The 18,265-nt window shown below is 39.0% G+C and overlaps 1 long non-coding RNA gene across 1 annotated transcript; it reads right to left on the bottom strand.

Annotated features, from left to right (window-relative positions):
• Positions 1 to 1,336: 1,336 nt before the first annotated feature.
• Positions 1,337 to 1,822, bottom strand: LOC137236448 (uncharacterized). The gene is made up of 3 exons (XR_010948418.1): positions 1,702 to 1,822; positions 1,525 to 1,627; positions 1,337 to 1,465 (listed from the first exon to the last, which is right to left on the bottom strand). It is a non-coding gene; the product is annotated as an uncharacterized lncRNA (long non-coding RNA).
• Positions 1,823 to 18,265: the final 16,443 nt, after the last annotated feature.

Raw genomic sequence — 18,265 nt, 5'->3', positions numbered from 1 at the left:
CAGTTTCACCATAGTCAAAATTTTGTTTCCGAAGATTAAGAAATTCCAATTCAAAAGTTTTCGTATTGATATAATGTAGGATAATATTACAAAAACCATATTTCAATACGCCCTCTAGGATATCATGTAATATATCAACATAATAGTTTTCAGTAACATTAAAATTATGTATTTTATTAAAAATAAAATTTTCAGTAATCCCTGTGTTTCCGAAATCATTTTGTACAATATCCTGCTCATAACTAAGTTTATTTCACAACTTGTCAAATTCTTCTGTAAATGCTGACTTTGTGTCTATTTTATTAGCTTTACAAAATCTACAAAAATAGTTTGAGGAAAATTATCTAGAAAAACCGAGAATATTATTTAATGCTAAGTTGTCTCCTGCTACTAAACCCAAGCAAGGAAAAATTGATAACTGATCACAGTTGTAGATAATAATTTACGGTATTTCGATGTAAGATTTTGTTTGTTTTCGTAGAACTTTAGGATTTGTTTTCCACTAGCTGTTTCATTGAAATATCTTCTACAGATTTCTGTTACAAGTTTTAAAAATGCTATACAAAACAGTTGTAAATACTGTATACAAATTAAGTGATCTGTTTAGGTGATCACCACTGGTGCAGTCAAATAACGCCCGAAGGCTTTATTTTTTTTATACAATAAAATTAATAAAAAGAAAATGCATTTTTTGATTTAATTTAATTAAAATAATAAAATAATACTGATACTCCCAGTCCTACCACCCCATTCCATTCCTAGTTCTACTCCCAATCCTAGTCCTACTACTATTCCAATTCCGTTCCCATCCATACAACAACTCCCTATCTTGTTCTTACTCCCACTTCCTCTTCCATTCCTGCGCCTGCACCTGCACCTTTCTTACTACTACTACTCCAATCCCATTCCAACTTCCACTTCCACTCCCATTCCTCCTCACACTTCCACTCCCATTCCTCCCAGTCCTACTCCCAATCCTAGTACTACTCCTACTCCATTTCCATTCCCATTCATACTACCACTCCTATCTTGTTCTTACTCCCACTTCCACTTCCATTCCTGCGCCTGCACCTTCTCCCATCCCTTTCTTACTACTACTACTCCAATCCCATTCCTACTACCACTCCCCCTCCCGCAAAGTCAAGACGAACTTGGCACTGATTTTCATTTTCTAGCAGCAAGTACACTTACATCCTAAAAACTTCTGATACCACTGTTGAAACTTGAGGCTGGTGGCATGGGTTCCGATAAACAATGTGTCTCTGAAGTACCTCCTTCACCCTGTGAACAAAAACTATTTTAAATATTTTATGATTAAAAATGTTATGTTTTATTACTTCTTCCGCTTTCCATTTTAAAAGATTTCTCTCAAATAATACGCGCTGTCCAAACATAGATTTGTCAATTAGGGTATCCAAATGATTTGGTTTCAAATGACGCAAGCTTTCAATTGTAAAGCCATTATCTTTATTTTTAAAGTCTTAAATAAGCATAACAACTATAAAATATAAAGCAATAACTTACCTTTGAGAAGTTCAAAAAATACTCCTCCTTGCAGTTTCTCCATTAGATTTTTTAATTCTTCTGCCATTGCGCACACAATCGGATAAATGTATTTGTAAACACCCTAATGAAGAAATTAAACAATGCATCAATATGTAAAAGTTTAGCAAAGGATTAATATATGCTTTATTTACTTACAAATGCTTTATTTGCGACGATTTGACCGTGGATCGCAATTTTTGCGCTATTTTATTGGCAAAGAAACAGAACCTTTTTAAATCTTACCAAGAAGCGCAACTAACAGCTGATCGGTGAAAATTCGCACATTCACGCTGCTTGGCGTTGCGTTATTGCGCTCATACTGAGAGTGGCGCTGATACATAAATTCGGAACATGTCGCAATGGCGCCAGTGATGCCAATAACACTTTTTACGTGTATTTTTTATAGACAGCTGTACTTGTACACAGGGTATTATAACTTTGATTGGATAACGAATGGTATAAAGAAATCGAGATAGATATATATCAATGTGTCAAATTTCAGTGTAGTCTCATAAAACGTCAATACAAAAAATTGCATCAGGAAGTATTCTATGCGAAGACACTATTAAAAAAATCTTTTCATGCGATTCCATTAAGACATTGCGCTGATATCAAACTTAATGTTACTTACTTACTTAATTGGCGCTTAACCGTCTAAACGGTTATGGCCGTCCAACAAGGCGCGCCAGTCGCTCCTTCGCTCCGCCAACCGGCGCCAATTGGTCACACCAAGGGAGTTTAAATCGTTTTCCACCTGGTCCTTCCAACGGAGAGGGGGCCGCCCTCTACCTCTGCTTCCATAGGCGGGTTCCGATAGAAACACTTTCTTGGCCGGATCATCATCTTTCATTCGCATAACATGACCTAGCCAGCGCAGCCGCTGCGTTTTAATTCGCTGGACTATGTTGATGTCTGTGTATAGCTTGTACAGCTCATCATTAAATCTTCTTCGGTACTCGCCATCGCCAACGCGTAGAGGTCCATAAATCTTTCGAAGAACTTTTCTCTCGAACACTCCCAAAGCCGCTTCATCTGCTGTTGTCTTGGTCCATGCTTCTGCCCCATATAGCAGGACGGGTACGATAAGTGACTTGTAGAGTATGATTTTCGTTCGCCGAGAGAGGACTTTACTTTTCAATTGCCTACCTAGTCCAAAGTAGCATTTATTGGCAAGATTGATTCTTCGCTGGATTTCAGTGCTGATGTTGTTGCTAGTGTTGATGCTGGTTCCCAAATAAACGAAGTATTTTACTATTTCGAAATTATGGCTGCCAACAGTAGCGTGGTTGCCAAGGCGCATATGCGCTGACTCTTTGCTCGATGACAGCAGGTACTTCGTTTTGTCCTCATTCACCATCAAACCCATCAAACTTAATGTTGGCCTCACGATATCAGCGCATGAAGATTGACGCCAATACTTACCCCTGCAAGTTTGCAGCAGATGCCACATTGTTACAAATTTAAATTAAGATATTTTTTTATTATTTTTGGTTATTTACCTACGACCGGAAAATGGCTCATTCGTACTGCATGCGTTGCTCCAGCTCAACTACGTAGCAGTATGCACGTGGCAATAAGCAATAACATTGCGTTCCTGGTACTTGCACCTGCTATCATACAAGTTTTCATGACTTTTGCTCAAAATAGCTAAAGTTGTTCATTTGCAACAAAATAATTGTTTGGTTTTGTTACCTATAATGATTTATCTGAATCAAACATTTTGGAAAAAATAGCCAAACTGGAAAACGCCTCAAAAATGTATTTGGCTCTTATTGCTTGTTGCATCAGATGTACTGCTAAAGGGCTTATTAATGGTGACTTAACCTTAATCACCAAGCTGATCGAAAAAACTGTATGAAAATCAATGAAATCGATTAATGGTGACATACCATAACGCTAACGCCTTAACTATACCATATCCAATGATTTGTTTTTTGGTTTTCTGCCATATCCATAAACACCTGATTGCCATTTTTGTGTTATTGAACATTTTTGTGTTTGCTTGTATTTGGTTTTTCGAAATTAAAATTATATTTTTCGTGAAAAAGCGGAAAATAAAATATAAATGTCTCTCAAGAGATATTTGCAAAAAACGCGAAATGAGGCATCGTTTAAGCTGTTTAAGGTTATGGCACCATTAATGGATCACATTGGAGACGGTTAAGGGGATGTTTAATAAAACTTTTGTGGCGCGTTGCGTGACATTTAATTTTTGACAGCTAAGATAAATGCTGGTAATTAAACGCAACATGTATCATAAATGATATTTTTGAAGAAAAATCCACGCAAGTGGGCGAAATGCGGTCGTGCTTTTATTACGCGCATATTCGTTTGCGCCTAAATTTTGTATGAAGAGATAAGCGCTCAAATCTCTCCATGCGAATATTAAGCGCAAACGCATATGTTTAAAAAACACGACCAAAGTTCGTTAACATATTTAGAAAGGATGGCAGCATTATATTTCGGTTTTCAGAAACAAAGATAAATCTCTCCTCAAATTAATGGCAGGTTTTATACAGAAATAGAAAAATTTAACTCAATTCATAGAATATTTCTTCAATCTATAGAAATTTTTTTTAGGAAGTGATTTCCTCATTTTAGGGAAGAGCTTTTTTCTGAGTGTATGTGAGTAGTGGAATATCTTTCCCTGACCTATTGTCAAAATATGAAAGCCATGGCTTGAAAGCCATTTCATTTCTACTTCTATTCCTTTTGGTACATGGTTCTCCATTTCCCTTATTGGCCATTGATCAACCGGTAAGCCCAACCATCTGGGGCCATGCAGCCAAATATTACCCACCAGCTCGCTCGGCTTTAACCCACGACTCAATAAGTCTGCTGGGTTATCTTTGGTATATACATACTTCCAACAATTTACGTTAGTGTTGGTTGGAAGCTTTTGGATCCAGTGCAATGTTACCAATGAATCAGTCCACAGAGTATACTTAACGGTATTCCTTTCCATTGAATCTCTCACCTCAGTCCAGAGTATACCTAATAAATCTGTTGCTGCTAATTCTAACCTCGGAATGGTAACCGTTCTCAACGGCGCAACCCGTGTTTTTGAAACCCCGAATTTACTGGTTATCTTTCCCTCTGGACTTTCTGACCGTACATAGATTACAGCACCATACGCCGTCGAAGATGCATCGGAAAATCCGTGAACTTCTATTTTACTTTCTCTGGCTGTGCCTAGCCACCTGTCAATCTGAAATTGTTCCAACAGAACTGTTTGTTGCCAATATTTTCTGAATTTGGCTTCCCGATTATCAGGTACCTTCTCATCCCAACCTAAACTTAGCCTCCAAAGGTTTTGCATAATTATCTTTCCCGAAATAGTCACGGGAGAGATGTATCCATTCGGATCGTATAATTGAGCCACCCGACTCAATATCACTCTTAGTAACTTTATCATCTAGCTCAGGTGTCTTTACCACAAATGAAAAGGTATCTTTCTCTACTGACCACTTAAGCCCGAGGACTGAGGTCTTATCACTTTCCATCAGCATCATTGAGTCATCCCAGTCGGAGCTCATGGCCTCCCTCACCTCCATGGAATTCGATTTTCACTTTCGCAGCTCAAACCCGCCACCTTTTAGGAGGACGTCAATTTCTTTCGCTAATTTGACAGCCGCTAACCCATTTTCCACCCCTGTCACAAGATCGTCCATATAAAACTAATTTTCTATCACTCTTGCTGCCATGGGGAAAGTATCTTGGGCCTCTCTTGCACACTGGATTACTGACCTCACTGCATTATGTGCCGAGGAAGTACCATCTCACCTGGCTTAGCTGCCTCTGTAACCTTTCGCATGTGCCCGAGGCTTTTGTACTCTCTCATAAACTCAATGAATTTGTTCATCAATTCACTTTCTCTGTCTAGCTTTCTCTCTAAGTACATAAATCGGCGCAGGGCAATCTCCCAATTCCTTTTCTTTAATTGGAATAGTGACCACAAATCGGCCTTCCAAATCTCTCTCATGGGTTTTCCAAAAAATTTGTTCCACTGCTTCTTCTTCTTCTGGTCGCTTATAAAAGCCTCCTATCTCATCCAGCTTCCAAAATCCTTTGACAAGCTGAATTAACTCCTGGGCCCCTGTATCTAGAAGCGCCCGAAACGGACCACACTTGAACCCTTTCACATCGACCCTTACTTTCGCTGTGGGAAGAAGAGCCATACTAGAACCTTCTTCGGAATTTAAATTATTCAAATACGATAAAGACATTTTTCTCTTTATTTTCATTCAAGTCTTTCGCTTCTGTGGATAACGCCTTGATCTTATTATCTAATAATTCATGTTTTAATTCCAATGACGTTATCCTTTCGCTTAAATCTAACTTCTTTCTCTCGTCTTCAGACTCTATCACCCTCTTTCGCTTCGGCGCGAGTCAGGCGGGAACTTTCCCATCCTCTTCTCTCTCCGTCTCTTGGCTATCACCGCGGTTTTCTTATTCTTTGCCTTAGCGTCATTCTTTTTCTTCTCCTTTTGCTCGGATATGGAGAGGACCGGCTCTGCTGTCTCACCTGCTGGGCACAACGTGCTGTTATGGAACGGCTTTCCAGGGCAACGCATACATCCACCTTGATAGCATCGATCGACTTTATGCCCTTTCTTCAGGCAATTCTCGCATAGATTGCGTCGCTTCACGAGCTCCTTTCTGGCACGCAGATTCAAGGGCCTATACTCAGAGCACTCAAACAACTGATGTCCCTCACTAAAGCATGCTTGGCATGGAAATTTTTTGGTGGGATTTCGATCTCTATCACTTGATGATGCAACTTTGGTCACTCTATCTCGTGAATTTCCTGACGATCTGCCCTAAGCTATCTCTAAGGCACGGGATCTTCTATCACTTGATGTGCCAGAGGCTTCTGCCTGGCGATCCAAAAACTCTAGCATCTCTTGTGTGGTTGGCGTCTCACTTTTTCTCTGCAGCCCCCACTGCTTCCCTGTCTCGGCATCCAACCGTTCATGGAGCATGTGGACAATAAACATGTCCCAGTACTCAACCGGCAAACCTTGGGCGCGTAGCTGGCGTAATGTCTCATGCGTGACGTTTGACATTCGTTGCAACTCATCAGTGCTGGGATTGCCTTGCAGCATTGGCAGGCGACTAAACTGTCTAAGGTGCTCCCGGCAAATCAAGTACTTGCGATTGTAAAGTTGATTCAATCTATCCCACGCCTCTTGATAATAGCCGTCTGTTAATTGCCATTCACCCAAAGTTTTGGCAACCCTTCCCGTCATCGATTTTTTCAAATAGGCAAATTTATATGCTGGGGAAATCTGACTATTGTTGTGGATAGCTGCCATAAATCTATCGCTAAACCCTTGACATTTTAAAATGTTGCCATCAAATTCACCCCAGGTATTTTTAAGGTCGTGCTGGTGATATGGCACATTTACCTGGAGATTTATCGGTTGCTGCTCAACCGAACCTAGCACAGAAACTCTCTCAGGAGGGATAAGCTTCTCTATCTTTCGCTTTAATGCCGTTCTGGTCTCAAAGTATACCTCTTCAGCTAATTGCATAACGCGCTCTATCTCCTCTAATGCATTCGCTTCAATGCTCCCTACTACGTCGCCATGAATCTCATTGAAGCGCACCTATTGCTCTTCCAATCTTTCCAGCCGTGCCCTTACCATCTCGATTTAGGCATTGCCAAAGGACGGCCCTTTCGCAAACTCTTCCACACGCTTGATAGCATGCAAAGCTGCTATATGCTTGTTTAAATCAGCCATTTTTTTAAATAATTATCAAAACTTCGAAGCAAAATCTGTTATAAAATATTTAGATAAAATTTATCGGAAAATCACTGGTAAAACACGTATCAATAATTTCCCGATTATAACGAAGTGAAGTTCGGTTTTTACAACCACCTCGCCAAACCGAACAAAACTACACATCTCGCACTCAAACAGCTTACGTCCCTTTCACTCAATATGCGCAAGGGCTCTATCTCATTCAAAATGTTGCGCTAAGCGCTCTGTCGCACCCTTGCGTACATGCGTCCGCAAGACGAACGCATCTATATGCAACACTGTTAGTACGCGCTCTATCACCACGGACCTGCGCAAATGCCATCCCTTTCTCCTAATTACATAGCTCTTTTCAAACGTCATAATACATAAGACGAGTAATTTCCTTCATACTTCTAAACATGTATGTATGCATGCGCATACATCCTCTCACATACCTACAGCCTCACCTTCCAGAAGCTAACACCAGGCGGCTTCTATCACATATACGTATGTATATATGTACATACATTTCTAAATATTCTTTCACATTCACTCAACAATATCCACTTTCGCCGGTCTATCCGGCTCTACATGGATCAAAATGTATTGTAACGAATTTACTTGCAATTCATCTTATTTGCCCTTTTGCTAGGTTCGTATCGCTAAAATGTTGAATAAATAACTCCAATATTGAATAATGGAAAAATGGCCTTTATTAAAATACTTCACAATAACACTCAAACTGTGCAACGAATAGCTTAATAACCAAACTGATAGCTTAAATGAAACTGACTTTCAAAATAATACTGCTATTGCTCGCTAGATATCGTCTTAGTCGTAACTGCTTGACAACTCAAATCAAACTGAATTCCAGCGCCTCTACATCTGCGGCCTTTTATACTCTCTGGTTTCCTCGTTCGCATCTTCTAGAATCTACTAGCATTGTCCATGAGCTCTCAAACTTCTCAGCTATAACTAAAATTGCACGATTTTATAGCTTCTCTCATACCCCATGCTTGGATGTGTGAGCGACACTTCCACAATTATAATTGGCTACATTAAGGAGCATCTCACATAAGATGTCTGCATATGGTTGTGCCTTGCTTCTCAGCTGCGTGTACCTACATATGTGTAGACATAATGATTGATTCGTTTATGTAGATACAAGTGACTGTCTGCTTTATTGTTGTTGTGACTTTATTTACTTAGCATCAGACTAGGGATGTGAGTATCACTTAGTGTCACTCATAGTCGTCACAGTATATTAACTTACCTGTTTTACTGTATGTATCCAGGGCCGCCGAGTGAAAATCCGGACCCGGGGCAAAAAATACGGACCCCCATACTAAAATGAGCGAATTCTCAAAATCAAATATACCATCTTTTACATATTTATATGCATTTGTATATGCAAAGTATATTTAAGCGTATACATGCATACGTATTAGGCTGGGTCGATTTATTAACCGATATCGCGCCATCGATTTTTCGATAGGATTTGGGCTTAGGAAGAAAAAGTTCCACTAACCAAAAAAAATAATTTTCGAGCCTGCGAAAGGGTCACTTTTTCTACCAAAATACTCCCCAAAACCCAAAAGATATCTGGTTTTTTTCTTATTTCAAAAAAATGTTATCGCCAACGTTTTTACATACATACATACATGCATATCGCTGTATAAGAATTTGCATCATACCGAATTTTTCTGCTGGAACAGAAAACGAATTCAACTTTATGCTACAAAGCCAACGCCAAAAACCAACAACACCTTATGCGGGGTGCAGACACGTTAAGAGATTTTTAAAATTTGTTAAAATTTAAAATGATTGCTATATACGAAAGGTGATTAAAGGTGTATTTGTTTATTTTCTGTAAGCAAAAAGCTTGGATAGCATTTTGAGATTCCCGGGCCCCTCCAAAGCCCGGGCCCGGGGCTAATGACCCCTCAGCCCCCCCCCCCCCCCCCCTCTCGTCGGGCCTGTATGTATCTTTCACTTCTGGTTAAATAAACGAGTTTTTTCTAAAGTTGGGAAAATAGATTTATAAAAAACCCAACTCTTTATTACTCTCACTTCTATACACTTCACTGTCTATCCCAGAACTAACTCTAGTCATCTCAATTTACATTATTCTTGCTGGCAAGCGCAGTATTGTCAGACTTATAAATTTTCTTATAATTAAAGGAATATTCTCATGGTCCTATTAACTCGTATGCCAATACCACACAGTTATAATACAGTGTATCCCATACGGGAATAATATGATCATAAAGTCAGAAGTTGCTTATCAGTAACTATTGTCCTCAAAGGGTTAAAACTTGTTTCCCCAAATGTCTACCTTTTAAGAGCAAAACACGTTTGATACTGGGGACAAATAAAAAAATCGGTTGCAAAATTTTACTTATGGTTACTAAGGTAACTAAGGCAAGAAACCTAAATCTCAAGTCAGATTTTCCAAATTGGTTCAGGTTGGAGAGATATTCGTGTTTAAAATTGCCAAAAACGCCTTTTCTTTTTTTACGGGCCGGAAAAATGTTAATAAATTTTGTAACCAGAAACAGGACTATGCATTCTCAAAGATTTCGACGTGGGGAACCCGAATCTGGAGTCAAAACAGTTTTTGAGACATTCGAGCCTAAAAGTGTAGGCAACGCGTTTTAAGGTACATTTGAGGTCATGTCACTTCAAATAATAGTTTTTAGAATTATTGTTTTATTTTGTTTTGTTGATTTTCCGACAGGGTGGATAAATGATGTATATTGTAACGATTTTCTGTCATCCCTTGTCAAATTTGGTTGCGAGACAATTTGACAAGGCATGACGGAAAATAGTTCCAAATATATCATTGTTATTCTTAGTGAAAGTACCACTCCTTTTTAAATTCCATTTCAAGTCTTTAGCACATTGTTTTTTTTTTTTTGCTCCTTAGAAATTGTCTATTTTTGTGCTTTATGTGGCTATATATGTGTTAAAATTTTTGTCAAAAACCATGAAATCCATACAAGCTAAAATTCAGGAAAATTCCGGGATCACGCGATTGAACTTTTAGATCCCGAAAATCCCGTAAAGCAAAATACAATTTAGAAAATCGTCATCCCTAGTTTCTACTTAACAAATGCGTAAAAAGTTGTTGTGTACATGCATAGGAATGTAATATACCTCGTGTTCCATTGTTGTTTCATTTGCATGTTAAATCTCTATCCCTATCTGGTTCATGTACCATTGGAACACGAGGATAAGCTCAAGGCCATAGTTGGGTACATTGCACGAAATTTCTAGTTCTCAGAGCATTTCACTTATATTAGCGGTAAAATTTTAAACTTGAATTCAAATCTGAAAATTAGACAACTGTATTTTTTTATTAACAGTGGATATTTTTTTCTTAACTGATGATTTTTTAATTAATAGGGACTAGAAATTAAGTGCAATATGCCCAACTGTGCATTGTAATCACTTTCTACTTGACTTAACATAAAACAATAAAATTTTCTATTAAATAGCCCGATAATCACAATTTGCTTAAATATTCTTGATAATGCGCTAAATTAATGAAATTAATTGAAAAAATATTATTTTTTCTTTTTAAACAGCCAAAAAATATAAATTATAGTTGAAATAAGTGTTATATTGATTAAAAACCAAAAAATATTCCAAAGGCTAAAAAAGCAATTAAACCATAATTAATTTATTGCATAAAAAAAATTTCAACCACAAAGCAAAAAAAGATTTTCATATAAATTAGAAATATAAAAAAAAAACTTATGTATATGAAAAAGTGAGAAGTAATAATGTTAGTAACTAACTATTTCAATTCTAAAAATTATAATAAATATGGCTCTTACAGACAAAAATGTGACCAGAAATAAGAAACAAATTTTGCTAAAAAATAAAAAAACGCAAAGCAAACAAAATATTTGTAATGTTCGAAGAGATTTATGCATTTCTGCTAAATTTATATATAAATAAAATATATACATATATTATATTTAATAGATATGTAATTATAGATATGTACTATATCTTAAAATAGCAAATAAAGATTAATGCAATGATATCAAAAATTAAAAAAAAAAAAAATGTGTATTGTTTTTGTTTTGCCTTTGTTAAAGGTATGGAGGAAATCAAGCGAGGTGAGTTCATATAAAACGGAGAGTTAAAAAAAATTAGTGGAAGAATGAAAAAGTACAGTCCCTTCTCGGCGAACAAAAATTACACTCTATAAGTTTCTTAACATAGCTGTCCTGATGTATGGCACGGAATCATTCCCGATGTCCAAAAAATACAAGAAATTCTATCGGTATGTTTAAACTGTATATTCAATGATATTGGAATCAAGTGTCCAAAGCGACCGTAAAAGAGGTGAAGAAATGCATTCCATTACTTTGTTGTTTGGAAAAGTGAGAATAAATGCCTGTAGTATCACGACGTGGCCCAAAGAAAAGATACGTACATATATAACGTGTTGTCCTTTGGTGGAATAAAAGGCTTAGACAGCTGACATGCCAAACTAGGAAGCTGTTAAATGGCGCAAGAACTTCAGGCGATTGTGATACATACAGAATCAATCTTTATTAACAACGCCACAATCAACCAAGATGTAGCGTTTATAAATATGAAGGAACTTCAGACTTGGCAATTGAAGTTTACCCATTCACATGAAAAATTTCGCGTAGCATTGTTTTAAACATTCTCCCTTTACAACAAAAATACTTGCGAACATATTTTGTGTCGTATTCATTTGTTATATTGGAGTTTTTAATTGCGAAAAATGTAAGAAAAGTTACCAACGAGTGGGACAAATAGTTTCACTTGCAAAGTGTGCCAGCACTCTCAGCCAATGCAAATGTCAAATTCTTCTTCTTATGCTTTGCTTGCAACAAAAGTTGCACATTAGCTACTTTTTCATGTCAGATGGCGCCAGTGTGGATCAATCTACCGTTCTCCATAAAAATACGTGAAATCTACTCATAATGTACATATATGATTGTATTAAACGCGTCTACATATATGAAAAACTGCTTATGCGACGGGCCTTTTACTGGAATGCATAAGCTTGTGTTAAACGCGTATACATGTATGAAAAATTTCATTGTACCGCGGCCTTTGCTTATGCACATGTCGTGTGAACGCAGCGACTGAGATTCCACAGAGCAATCGTGAATCGGTTTTCGCTTGCACTTCAAGCAGTAAACATCTCATGCGCAGGTTCTGTGCCTAATTTTTTGGTGATTTCTTTTCTACACGAAAACGTCGCCACTTCAGGGGCAAACATTTTTAAGATTCTCACTTCGCCCTGTGAAATTTTAGCCACTTAAAATGTTTAGTGCCACCCTGCATGACTTGAAAAGAACAAAAATTGTAACCCTGTCACGTAATCAGCTGTTTCTTCGCGCCAAATAAACAAAACTTTCGCAAATTATATTTATTTAAAAATAAAATTCATTTTAGTATACTGTTTTTAGTACACTGTGTTTATTTGTCAATGTGATTCATCAGCTGATTGACTGGGCTATTCTCTGCACCGTAAATGGCAGCGAGGGCAAGTAATGTTGCATTTTTTGGCCATTTTTAGGGGTAGGTTGTTGAGAAAAGATAATTATGCCCTCTATTGAGGCAACACTGATTTTACAACAGAACACAACTTTTTGAAGAGTTGGCGTGAAGGCGACATTTTCGTGTAGAAAAGGAATCACCATTTCTTTCACATTTCCCTACACACACGTTTATTGATTTAAAAAAATTTTGGGTTTTGTATTCAAATGTTGCGAATTGTTTTGCTGGACTCGCGCACGACTGCTTTAATAACATCACACAACAAAGAACTTCGGAGATCTAAGACGGCTACTTGTAGAGAACATGCTGAGAGAATTAATGACTCCTTAAAGCCCACTCTAGAGATGACAGAAATGTAACTGGCTCTCTGAAATAGACAGATGGGAGCTAAACTAAGTAGCAGGAAGACACATACATATAATGGGAGGTTTGCCGACCATTTGTCGTAGAGAAAAAACCTTGCAACAAAGCTCACCACTATCAAGCGAGTGCAAAGGGCTTTGTCTACTTTCAGCCAATTCAAGTCAACAGGACCGGTTGAGGTCTATATCTGTTACGGCAGGGAATAAGCCGTATAGCTCTAGCCTTATTCAACCTCTATAAGGATATCTATTGCTCGGCTATATTCCAAACAGGTCGACAGAGGTTAAGGTAATATTCATACCAAAGCAGAGGGAAACTCGAACAACTGCCCTCGTCGTATCGACCAATTGCCACAGTTCGTTTCTTCTAAAGGGTACGGAGAAAATTTTGGATCAGCATATTAGGAAGGTCAATCTAAAAAAAACCACCTCTGTGTTGGACTCCATATGTCTATCAGTCAGGAAAATCCCTGGAGAGGGCTATTCACCGTAAAAATTGAAAAGCTTTGGAGTCTAAAATATATAACCCTCTGTGCTTTTATGTACATCTCAGATGCTTTCGATAACACGACACAGGGATATTCATAAAAAGGCGTCGGAGTACAATGCAGGGATTGCCCGGTGAACCCGTTCTTAAAGACAAATACCCTAAACTTGCAATTGAGGAAAGCAACCTTCCTATGGAGATGCGTGTCGCTCTACCTCAACTTCGATCTGGATAATACAATAGCATAAACTCTTATTTACTTACAAAATCATCCCGAAATTCCCAATGTATGTCCCGCTTGTATTGTGTGCCCACATGATGGTTAGTATCTTTTCAAGTACGATGTGGAGCCAACACCCCTAACACTCTGCAAGTTTCTTCGTACTCGCGTTAGAGGATGTTGATGAAAATAAGAGAGTCGTCGCATCTATTGGATGAGGCTAAGCACAACTACGACAACAACAACGACACATCAAGCAATCGAACAAGTTATGATTGGCAAGGATATAAGCCTAGTGCAAATTCGCTGGTTGCTATCTATGCTAAAAAGAAGAAATATCAGTCTGGAGCTGGGAAGGACAGCTGAGTCAATGGTGCCCTCTAAGGGATGCCTTCAAAAGGGTGCACTCTCCTATCTTGTGGAACCTGGTCATAGATGACCTCCTTCAGTTAATGAAATCCAATCGATTTGACACACAAGGGTATGTCTTAGTAATCTGCATCACAGGCATGCACAAGGAAACAATATCCAATCGCATGCAACAGCCCCTGCGCATTATAGAAAGGTGGTTTGATACCAAAGGATTGCCTGGCAATCCTAACAAAACTGTCATGTGGCTTTTTTCCGGAGAATAAAACTCTCCATGCCAGAACAGTCGCTGGATGGCACCAAAATCCGACTTTCAATGGAAGAAGAATACGTAGGGATTATACTGGACACAACCCACACATGGAATGCTCATCTAGATGCTACGTTAAATAAAGCAATAAGAGCTTACTTCGCCTGCATTCCACTATGTGGGAAACATAGGAGCTATCGCCCAAAAGGTTAAACCAGAAACTTACTGTTGTAAAGCCATTAGTCACCCATACTTCCACAGTGTGGTGGCCGAAAACAACGGAGAGTATTTAATTAAGTAAACGGCATCGACTAGTTTGTAAAGGCATAACGGGTGCGGTGAGAAAGTCCGTTCCCTAAGATAATAAGAAATTCATAGGAAATCCCATACTGAGACTACGTTATACAATGGCCCCTACGCTCAGAGTGTGACGGAATTTTGAGTTGTCCATTGTGGACAGAAGCCTTGGGAAACAGGGAGTCCATTTACAGAGTTCTGGTTCACGGATGGATCAAAATTTGATGTTGGAAAAGCAGGGGCTGGCATATATGCGCCGAGCTTCAAGAAATAAAAATGGGATGCTATCCCAGCCTTTTTCAGGCACAATTCCATGCAATAGAAGTTTGCGGTAGGAGAAGTATCTTTATTATGTGAGACAGACAGGCAGCCTTGAGACCTGCCAGCCTTACACAATTGCTTATAAGCTAGTGGATGAATGCGTTGGAAACCTAAATGATCTGAGAGCCAAAAATAAGGTTTTGTAAGAACGGGCTCCCGGCTATCAGGGACATGAAGGTAACGAACAGGCGGACTGCTTAGCCAACCAGGTTGCCATAGTAGCATTCTAGCCACACTAGGGAAACCATATATAACTGGGAAACAAATCAGCTCAGAGAACACTAGATTGAGTGCCAGGGTAAGGGTTGATCAATCTTTTCATACTGCCAGCAAAGGGATTTTTAACTAAACTCATTAATATTAGCAGAGCAGAACTTCTGGGTACTATACGGGACACTGTACTCTACGGTATCATCTATGTACGTTAAATCTATCGGATACACAAGTCTGTCGCCGTTGAGGAGGATGAAACGATGGTTCATATTCTCTGCGCATATGTCGCCTTGGATAGGCAGAGGCTGATATCCGGCTGATAACATCAAGTGGAGGTCATCTTAGAATCACGAGGTCATTCAAAAAAATTAAGCAGACATTCTATTAGGTTGGTTGCCGACCGTTGGCCATAGAATGGATCGCCAACTTCGACGTTTGCTTCAAAGCAGAAGGGCCCAAGTCCCGGAGCCGTGGGCAGATGACGCAAAATAACTCAGCTGCACCATTTGATATGATCGCAACAAACTCGTTCCGTTGGTTGTGGATTATTTCAACATATGTCCAGATGTATACCCAATCCCAAATCAGGAAGCGGAAACCCTAGCAGAAGTGGTTATAAGCAGGCTGCTAGGTGCTGTGACAAATAGAGTTACATTCTGAACAAGGAGTTTTGAATCAGCTTTGTTACAAGAAATATGTAGAGCATTGGCCATTCGGAAAACTTGGACAACTGCAGTGCATCCTCAGTCCAATGGTATGGTGGAGCTATTCAATAGAACCTTGGAAGAGCACCTAAGAAAATTAGTGAATAAATTCCACAAAGATTGGGACACCAACGTATCCTTATTTATGATGTCCTATCGATCGGCAGTGCATGAGACAACAGGTCAGACAGAAGGTAAGTTTCGGCAATGATTTTCGATTGCCAGCTGACATGAAGTTTGGGATGAATTCTGATGCGGTAAGAAATGCCAGAAATTCCACTGGTGCCTTTGAGTAAGAAATGAGATAAATACACGATCTTGTGAGACATCGCACCAGGACTAGAGCTGGATTTCGATTCGATTTTTAATCGATTCAATCGATCTTTTTTTTAAGAAATGAAGAATCGAATTTTCTTTTTAGAATCGTTCTATTTTTTAGCCATTTGACCATCTTCCAGCAACAATAGGTACAATTTCATATTTATTGATAAAATCGTGCAGAAAATATATTTGTTGTAATTTTTTATAAATTTGGTTTTATTGGCGCATAATCACAGACCAAATCAAGTAGTGTTTAAAATTTCAAAAAGCTCCACTTTGTTAAAAATCATGACTTACTTACTTACTTAATTGGCGATTAACCGTCTAAACGGTTATGGCCGTCCAACAAGGCGCGCCAGTCGCTCCTTCGCTCCGCCAACCGGCGCCAATTGGTCACACCAAGGGAGTTTAAATCGTTTTCCACCTGGCCCTTCCAACGGAGTGGGGGCCGCCCTCTACCTCTGCTTCCATAGGCGGGTTCCGATAGAAACACTTTTTTGGGCGGAGCATCATCTTTCATTCGCATAACATGGCCTAGCCAGCGCAGCCGCTGCGTTTTAATTCGCTGGACTATGTGGATGTCTGCGTATAGGTCGTACAGCTCATCATTAAATCTTCTTCGGTACTCGCCATCGCCAACGCGTAGAGGTCCATAAATCTTTCGAAGAACTTTTCTCTCGAACACTCCCAAAGCCGCTTCATCTGCTGTTGTCATGGTCCATGCTTCTGCCCCATATAGCAGGACGGGTCCGATAAGTGACTTGTAGAGTATGATTTTCGTTCGCCGAGAGAGGACTTTACTTTTCAATTGCTGATGTTGTTGCTAGTGTTGATGCTGGTTCCCAAATAAACGAAGTATTTTACTATTTCGAAATTATGGCTGCCAACAGTATCGTGGTTGCCAAGGCGCGTATGCGCTGACTCTTTGCTCGATGACAGCAGGTACTTCGTTTTGTCCTCATTCACCATCAAAACCATCTTTACCGCTTCTTTTTCCAGTTTGGAGTAAGCAGAACTAAGAGCGCAGGTGTTTAGGCCGATGATATCAATGTCATCAGCATATGCCAGTAATTGAACGCTTTAAATTTTTTTTTTTAAACCATGAACTATGACCATACGCCAGTATGATGGAGGCTGTGAGTAATAGGGAAATATGAAGAAGTTTTATCATCACCAACAATTGGCGCTTAGGCGCTTAGGAGATTTTAGCCGATAGGAGTACATGCTGTGCCGAAACTTCTTCATGCATTCCCATAACAAGACCTATCGGTTGGTTCAACGGAGATGACCATAATTTATCGGCATGGATTTTCTCTTGAACAATTCAAAGGGCAATGCCATCGACTCTCGATACGGCAGCTATGATGAGAGATTAATAGAGGGTTATAGCCAAAAGTTGTTATCCTTTTGATTTCTGAGCTAGCGTTGCAGAGAAGGCAGAACTGAGTGAAGAAATGTCCGCGCATAAAATTGGAATATCTTGAAAAAACACAGAAACCAGGATATTTAGGTAATGAATACACTATCAATCCCACTCCGATGGGAGGAATAAGTGAAAAACCCTGTGGTACTGATTGATGTTGCCAAAGAACCTCAGTCAAAAAACGAGAAAGTAACTGGCGAGCTATATTTAGCGGTACAACTTTGGTAAACAGGCAATCAACTTCTTTCAGCTCGATTTAATCGACTAAATCGATTTTTTTTTGAGAATCGAATCGAAAAAATCGATTATCCAAAAAATTAAATCGAATCCAGCTCTAACCAGGACTATGAGTGACAGGCAATAAATTCGGAGGTATTTATCGAAGGTGATTTAGTGCTGCTTAAAGCCCACAACGTAAGAAAGATTTGTCCCCGAAGTAACTGGGAAGGCTCGTACAAA

The sequence above is a fragment of the Eurosta solidaginis genome, chromosome 1 (genome assembly GCF_040869045.1).
Source record: "Eurosta solidaginis isolate ZX-2024a chromosome 1, ASM4086904v1, whole genome shotgun sequence".
In the NCBI taxonomy this organism is placed as follows: domain Eukaryota; kingdom Metazoa; phylum Arthropoda; class Insecta; order Diptera; family Tephritidae; genus Eurosta; species Eurosta solidaginis.
The sequence above is the reverse complement of the archived record's forward strand: the minus strand, read 5'-3'. Positions and strand labels throughout refer to the sequence as shown.